We start from the raw sequence: 6,328 nt of genomic DNA on the forward strand, positions 1-6,328 counted from the left end.
CACTTCGCTTCCATTATTCCTGTCATTGTTATTATGTCATTTTTCTAACAAGGCAGTCACGTCTGAGAGAGCAGCATTGCTCTCCCGCTGACAGCCCCGTGAAACTATGTTTGCAGCGAGGGCCTCAGCTGCTCCTTTTGTCGACACAAAGCTGCTCCAGAGGTTTCACCCCTCCATGCTTCTTAGCCATGTGCATTATGTGTCGTAGAGAAAAGGACTCAGTTCTAGTTGTGGCATCCTGCCCAGGCGGCCTCTCGAGAGGGGCCCCTGGTGGCCCCCGTGCTGGTGTAGTGGCTGGCAGCCGTGCAGCTTGCTGCTCTCTGCACCCCGCCGCCCTGGCAATCGCCTGCTGCACAGCTCCTCCCGTGGAGACGATGCCGCTCTGATTGACAATAATGGGAAGTGGCAGAATCGATGGGAGACAAGAGAGGGGTGTGCGTGAAATTCTCCTGGAGCTTCCAGTCACAGACCAAGGGCTCTGGCACCACTCACCTGTCATCCCCGCAGCACCAGGATAAGAGCCTGTGACAGCAGGAGCAGCCTGAAGAGAAAGATCCTGTGGTCGTCTTCGCCGCAGACTCCCTGAAAATGGTGCCTCTCCTTCACACTCAGACTCCATGTACGTGTCGTGGCTGCTCTGCAGGATTTCTATCAGAACATTATGCAAAGGCAGCTAACATTTTTATCTACAGATGAGAAAAATCATCCTTAGCATCAAGATAAAATTACGCGACACAAGAGCATAAGATGTAGAGTATCCTGAAAGAAGTGGACGACATGGCCGCTAATGAGCCTTTTCAGTGAGTGCTTTCAAAAAGTATCTAATTTCAGGGATTAAAATAGGAGTCAACCTTGTGCTTGTGCATAGGATGCGTGTTTGTGTGTGTGTGTGAGCGTGTGTGTGCACGGCGGCAGCCGATGGAGGGCATGTGTCGTGACAGAAGGGGCACTCCATTCTCTAATTGATCGGCAAAAGATGCACACGAAGAAGACGTTAAAGCAAAATGAAGTCATAACAGTGGATTGAGACATTTATTAAGTCAGACGAAAGGCCCTCAGAAATGTTGAGATTGTTTATTGATTTTTGTGTTTTGGCTGGCTGCGCAGGAGTAATCGCTCGTGCTGCTGCCACGGAGGCTACGGAGCTGCAGCCAAATGCTCAGGTGGAGGTGCTGACTTCCTCCTAAAGGAGGCAACTTTAAGCAGCAGAACGCAGAGCCCTCATTATGAAAGCAGTTGCCTCATGGGTCCTGACCTGAAACACCCCCTGTCAGCTAGCTGAGAATGACGATATGGCTGGTGCTGAAAGCAGTGTGTTCCTGGACTGATGGCGCTCCCACAGGAGATGCACACACAGATCTCATGTCAGATTCCACTTAAATAGTTTTGTTGACACAAACTGCTTGTATAGCTGGTCTGGTCTGACACTGCATTTTGCACATTTGCACACCTTTTAATAGGCTACTGGCGGAGCACTCATAGAACCTCCTCTCAGCAGGGCCTGCAGCCAGAGCTGCAGATCTACAGGAAGTAAACAAAATAAAAGCTACCCAAAAATAGACACCGAAACCAGTTTGTACACCGGAAATAATGACAAAATGTGAACAGAAGAAGAGAAGAAGAAGAAGTATCAACTTTAGTTCAATCAAAAAAGATGTGTAATGAAACATGAACCTGAGTGGAGATGCATAGAACCATTAAGTGATTCTTAAGCCCTGCTACAAAAAGAAAGCATGCAAGCACAAAGTCATGCTTTTAGTTCACTAAGTGATTAGTCAATGAAAAAAGAAAATTTATCAGCAATTTACATAATCGAATTACCATTTAAATCATTGCTTGAAAATATGAAAAAAACATAATGCTCCAGATATTTAAATGTGAGTTTTTTTCATTGTAAATTAACTAACATGTTACAAAAAATAAACAATTTATAAATTTCGCAATTGGTAAACTGATAATTGACACATTAACTGATGATGACTATAATTGTTATTTACAGCCTTAAAATACATATTTCTGCATAACTGTAAACTACAGTTCCTCTAATTTTTCCCTTTGCTTGGAAAAGAAAAAGGATTTCACTGCTTCACAACTGTCCCACTGTACATGTGTGCCTGTGTGTGTGTGTGTGTGTGTGTGTGTGTGTGTGTGTGTGTGTGTGTGTGTGTGTGTGTGTGTGTGTGTGTGTGCTCTGAGCGGTGCTGGTGAGTGTTAGGCAGAGTTCAACCATACTGGTGACATCAATCTGCCTGTTCTTTATTAGACGGAGCAGTGAGGTGTAACTGACTGCATTGTCCACAGATGGACTGGGGCCCGTAGCACACGGGACCCTGGTCAGCCACCCTGACAATACAATCAATAACCACACACTCATTATGGGAGCCCTGCCTGCCTTCTCCTGCCTTCCTGCCCTGTGGAGCCTCCCTCCATGCTTCATCCTATCTTTAACTCTGTCCTCCCTCTTCACTCTCATTTTAAGCTTCGTACCTTGGCAGTCTTTCCCTGTTTTTCCTCCATGTGTTGCTTTTGAGTTTGTACGGCATGTTGTTGTTCTCTCAAATTAAATCAAACCGGATCGGCTGAGGGGGCAATCCGACGTCCCAGCTACTCAGACTGCGATATTCAGTAGTCAGGCTGGACAGCAGTGGATGACAGTGATCCAGCATGGAGCCTGGGGCCTATAAATGGTAATGCCCTCCACTTGCCTTCCTCATAAAGCATAATAAAAGGAGGTTATAAATCCTACCAATTAGCTGCGTCCATCAGTCGCCTTAATTGGAGTGTCGTGACTGGCTAGGGGATGACCTTGTGTGCCAGAGAGCCAAGACAGACGAGGGGCCAGGGGGGAGATCTATGTGGATGTGGAGGACTTGGGCTTCTTTAAATCAACTGTATCTAACAGGCCATACTGTAGTTAAGGGCTGAGCCATATGGTGATAAAACGTTTATGCTGACTGGCTGTGTTGGTATCGTCAGTGTAAATGTGTGGGGTTTTTAAACGTGTATGAATATGCTTCAGGCCAATAGTTGGTCATAGTTAGAAATGTATAATGAAAGCCAGGCTGTATGTTTAAGAACGAGCGGACTAAGAAATAAGTGCTCGTTTTACACAACTACTACAAACAAGGGGGTCAATCTTCCCAGTGTTGTCAAAAATCTCAGTTTTTAAAAACATATTCTGAACAGTTTATCATGGGTTGGCTGGTTCCAGCTGTGTTTTGTCGCTCCCTCTTCTCTCCAGCAGTGGCCGCTGCAGTGCCCACGTGACCTCGCCTCCTCTTACTCTTGCCGTGCTTCGGTTGAATACAGCTTAATAATTTTAAGCAATAGCTCACGACCGGTCGTGGCATATTGCAGATTTTTGTGTTATCAGAGCTATCAGAGTTTCAGTTTATGGTAAATTAAGTTAGATGCTGCTGTGCTTAATACACAGTGCTATTAACTTTACCTATTTTTTTTTAAGATTAGTTGATTAGATCATTTAGTTATCTTTAAAGGCCCAATCTAAAGAGACAAAAATGAATGTCTCTGAAATGCAATATTTCTCTTATAGTGCCAGAGAGAAGCTGAGGAGAATCTATTTTTTTTTTATAAAAATCTAAAATTGTATTCCCTCAATGCAAATTCTTCCCCGTGGCATCAAAAAAGGAATCAAATATCGATGTTTATCCTGGCAACCCTCCAGTGAACCTCTAAGACTTGTATTTGTTTACAGGTGCTAACTCTGAACTTCAGTGGAGACACTGTCATGAAGGTGAGAGAATTTCTTGTAAACTTTTTGCTTGTTTGAGTCTCTTGAGTTCCTGTGATTACAGAAACCTCAGGTCTGTACCCCGAGACGCACAGCACTGCCATTGATCAGTGGCCACAGGTGTTCCGGGTTCAATAGGATCCACTCATCCTGCAGTGCAGTGGCTTGTTCTTTCTTCTCCTCGGCGCAGCACTTACATCTGCCCTCCTGTGGGCCTGGCCACCACACCTTTCCTCTCAACACCTCGGCCGAGCGCTGTCTGTGGCCACTCAAACCTGAGACCTCAGCTTCCGCTACGAGCGTCCGCTATCTCATGACACCGCTCTCCTCCAGAGGAAACACTGAACCCGTTTGTCTGCCGAGAGCTCCGTGTGCAGACGGCGATGCGTCCTCACACTGTGCTTTCTCTCTCCGGTCCCGTCCCTCCACCTCGGGATTAGGCGGCAAAGGCCGGTTAACTAAGCAGCTGTCGGAGAAGAGTTTCTCTCTGGCTGGCCGAGGGCTGCTGACAGTTGTTTCCTTTCGCTCTTACCGTCCGGAGATAATTCAGTCAACAGGCTTTGAACTGCAGATAAGGAAGGAAGAGGATGATGCCGGGGATGGGCCTGCTGTATAAAGGGCAGGGGCAAATGAGTGGAAAGGCAGTAAGGGCGGAGGGAAGCAGGGGCAGGTGTAGGGGAACCGGAGAGGGCCAAGTAAGACAAGACTTGAGACAGATGCAACTGTCCAATGACAGCACACTCCTAGTTTTATGTGGTTTAAAATGGACCCACAGTAGATTTCTGTGCTCTCACATGATAGACTTGTATCTTCACTGCACATACTTTTCTTTTCATATATTAATCGCTCAGGTTTGCGTTGTCCTTCATATATAATGATCACGTGGCTCACAGCCTTATTCAAACAGACCAGCATACAGTATCTGAAAAATGATCAGAATCTAAGTTGGGTGTTTGAGATACTAATCTAAAATGTGGCATGTGACACATTTCTGGTGACTTATTGCCCCCATACACTGGCATCTCCCGTGACTGCCCGTGTTTGAGTGCTGCCCCGCATCGCCCTGTCCTTTTCTGCCCTGCCTTTTATGAATGCAAAGAGATGGGGGAGAGGAAATTGATTTCCAATAAACGCCTGACAGAGTAGCTTTTGTTTTGTCTTGGGGCACGTGGTTTTGCATACCTGCCAGGTGTTGTGTGGCACGACCCCCCCCCGTCCCCTCGCCCGGGCCCCGTGCTCTGTGGCAAGGTGCACGATGAAAGGCCTCGGGTGGCCCATCAAAGGGCCCATTGAGATCCGGCCACGGGCAGGACAGAGGGCCACAGTGTGGAGCGTGGAAATTTGACACCCTCTGACAGAAGGTCCATACAGCCCACTCTGGGCCACGCTGACAGCCTTGCTCGCAGGAGATCAGGCGCTCTCTCATTCACTTATACCGACTCACTACCCGCTGACCCCGGGCAGGAGACACAGTTACAGACACAGACATGGAGACGTGACCTGAAAGGACCGTGGTTACACAGATTATCCTAAATCTTAAAATGTTGTTTCAGGTCTTTTTGAAGCTAAGATCAAAACACAAACAAAACTATGACAGCAACCCTTTTTTTTTGTAAATATATCCAACATTCTGTTAGAAAACGGAGAAATAATGCAAATCCCGACCACTGCCAGACATTTTCACTCATTTAAAACTCATAAAGACTTCAGATTTTACAAAATGAACATTAAGATAAGCTCTTTTGCAGCGCGCTGACCTTGACATATGACATGACTCATGTGACCTTAAATTCACTGTGTATCAGTTGCGTCACATCACGACTGTGTGCTTTAACACAAAGGCGGATATCTGATGAGTGACGGTCTGATTTCTCAATGATACAGATGATGATCTGGATGATGAAGTCGTTGTGTTTGATTCTCATATCTGTAGAGTTCATCTTGATGTCACTCACTGAATCTGCACATCTTTTATGGAGGCCTTGTTTTCCCTTCCTGACTGGAAACACAGAGGTAGTTGCCGCTGACTACACGGTTGATCTGAATCAGAGGGACACTGGGAGAGACGGAGCTGTGTTGTACAGTATGCACTGTACACTAATCTCTATTCTACTGTGCAGTTAGTAAACAAGAAGTTAAAACCCCGGTAAAATACAGATGCAGAACACAGATCTTCCAGATGTCTTTGCACCACTGAGGTTTGCCACTAAAGCACAACGCACTCAATTCAAACTTCTTTCAGCAGCCTGATCTTATTAACCAAGCGCCTCCTGAATGTCATTCCTACACAGATAAAAAAGAAGTGTGTTTTAATGAAGTGTAATATAATTTTAACTGTGAGTCTCTCAAATTAGCAGCGGCTGGGTCACGACTGGGCTGCTGCTCTCATCGATGCCCTCAAATAAGCCTCACCTGTCGGGCAGTAAAAGGGCACGCAGGGCCTTCAATCACCAGCAAGTGAGCAGTGGACAGGTCCCTGTCCCCCAGCACACAACCACAGGTATTAATAGACACACCACTGATGGACCAACGCAGCACCTGTATGTGCTCGTTCGTTTTTTTAATCTGCTTTAGAGA

This window comes from Chelmon rostratus, chromosome 15 (genome assembly GCF_017976325.1).
Source record: "Chelmon rostratus isolate fCheRos1 chromosome 15, fCheRos1.pri, whole genome shotgun sequence".
Lineage (NCBI taxonomy): Eukaryota > Metazoa > Chordata > Actinopteri > Chaetodontiformes > Chaetodontidae > Chelmon > Chelmon rostratus.